The sequence below is a fragment of the Helianthus annuus genome, chromosome 14, assembly GCF_002127325.2.
Source record: "Helianthus annuus cultivar XRQ/B chromosome 14, HanXRQr2.0-SUNRISE, whole genome shotgun sequence".
Taxonomy (NCBI): Eukaryota; Viridiplantae; Streptophyta; class Magnoliopsida; order Asterales; family Asteraceae; genus Helianthus; species Helianthus annuus.
The window spans coordinates 71143183-71145542 of record NC_035446.2 but is presented as its reverse complement, the minus strand read 5'-3'; the positions used below and the strand labels follow the sequence as shown (position 1 = coordinate 71145542).

Genomic DNA, 2360 nt, shown 5'->3' with positions numbered 1-2360 from the left:
CAAATATTACCCACGAGTTATATACATGTTTAAAAGAGCATAAATAAGGAACAAATAAAGTATCATGTAGTAGTTCAAGCAAAACATACGAACAAGGCTCTAAAACTATAGACTAGGTAAAAGCATTCCTACTTTTCCTAGTTCCCTATAGTTATGGCTCTGATACCAATCTGTCACACCCCAACCAATGGCGAAAACATCGGGATGAGACGAAGTGTGAAGATTGCTCGAGTCATCATAACGCTATTTGTGACAATAATTTAATAATCCAAATTTCATTTCCAAACTTCAAGTAGTCATTAATACAAGATCCAAATAACGACAAGTTTAATCAAAATAACAAATCAACATAACCAGAATTCGATACAACATATTAAACCTAACGTCTAAAGTGTGTATCTAGGCATCGTGCTACCTCTTTCATTTCATCATCATCAACCTGTAACATGTTTAAAATACAATTCAATGCAAAAGCAAAGGCGAGTATACAAGTTTGGTACATACATAGCATAAGATAAAAGTGTGAACAATTCCTCATAGCAAGCATGCGATTCAAGATAAACATTAAATATGGCATGTGTATAACATATCAAACCAAGAAAACGCAACTTGCTCATGACATAACCAAAGTTTCAGTAGAGGCGGGTCGTTAATCCTATAGCGCTACATATGTCAAGGTTTGGCTCGTACGAAGTTAATGATAAGTTCAACACATAAGAATCACCCAAATTTAAAGTATCAAGCCATCACATATACAAGCATTGTTATAGGAATGTTCGTGTGTTTAGACAAAAGTTCATGTGTAAGTTTCAATAGGTAAACATGTTACACCCCAAAAGTGGTAAAAGTAAAAGGGGGAATACGAGTATACTCACAAGATTGCAATTTCTTCCGATTATCCAAGTGTTGACGGGTGTATGAGATGAGAAGGATGGAACACCAAAGTCTCGAGATTATGAGTGGTTACGTTTGCGACTCCTAGTAAAATAACGCACTAGTAAAGGTTGGAACAATTCAAGAGAACGAACGAGAGTGTTTAACCTAGATATTTAAAATATTATGAACTCGCTATTATTTAAAAGTAAAAAAAATAGGAAATCCTAGTATTCATTGCTTATAGATTAAATATTTAAATATTTTATTTTATCATAAAAATTAACATGATTGTTATAAAAGAATTATAATAATTTATTAAGTAATTATGTTAATTCAATATTAAAGGCTTTATTTAAAGAAAGGAGCTAATCAATACAACTTTTGAATTTGAATTATACTTACAAATTCTAAAGGAAAGGGTTTAAGAAGATAAATTTTGGTTTATATAAACATGTTTAAAAAGAAAACAGATTGTATAATAAACTTTAGTTTACATAAAAACACGTTTTGTTTAAAAGAGTTCATGTTTTGTTTTGCGGATTCTTACGAAAAACGGACAGAGTTTCCTCTGTTTTTGGACGATCCCGACAACTCCAAGTGTCGATTTATATTTTCAAAATTCAGCAATAATTCAACAACATATATTAAACTCACGTCAAATGCTAAAATATTTAAACCTCAAGTGTAACGGTTCGAGCTTGTTTAAGTATTAAAATATGTAAAAAATATACTGTATATATAAATAAAATAATGGTGTCGTAAATGTTATACCAAGTCTCGCAAGTAACCCGTGTTGACTAGTTGACTGGTTTGACCGAAGCCGACCAGGTTTGACCCGAACAGAAAGCTGAAACAATACACGAATCAAGACCCGAAACAGGACCGAACCCGTTGGCTGTCTTGATCGAACTCGAAACAAGCCTGAATCACGACCCGAGCTCCAAAACTGAAGTGAACAGAAACGAGCCGCCTGATATGACAAAATCAATGGGACTCGAATCGAAATTTATACTAAGCAAACACCCTAACTAGAACTGAGTTTAAAACCCAAAATGAAAACAAACCTAACTGTTGTCGGCCGGAGTTGATTGACGTCGGCCGGAACCTGAACCCGAAACCAAAACTGAACCAACTGAAACTGAAACCCGAGCCGAGAGAAACCCGCATATGAATCTGAGTCTGACCGAACCGAGTCCCGAAACTCGAGACGAGATTGCCGGAGATTTGACGGAGGGGAACCAGGGCCACCGTGACTGTCGCCGTTGCAGATGGACTCGTTGGGTGGTGTGCGTGGTATATATACAGAAGTAATCGAGTGGTGGTGTGAGTCGTCGGTTAACCATCGGAGTCCGGCATGTCTGTCGGAAGGATTTCAGAGGGAGAGAAAGGAGCTGAAGGTGAGGAGGGGGGGCTGCCGGTCGTCACCCAACGCCGCCGCGCTGGTCGCCGTAATCGGAGATCGAGAGGGATGAGGGTGTAGTGCC

The 2360-nt window shown here is 37.3% G+C and overlaps 1 long non-coding RNA gene across 1 annotated transcript; it reads right to left on the bottom strand.

Moving 5' to 3' along the window:
• Positions 1-911: 911 nt before the first annotated feature.
• On the bottom strand, positions 912-2360 carry LOC118486333. Its single transcript, XR_004878524.1, has 3 exons — positions 1941-2360; positions 1648-1846; positions 912-978 (listed from the first exon to the last, which is right to left on the bottom strand). It is a non-coding gene; the product is annotated as an uncharacterized LOC118486333 (long non-coding RNA).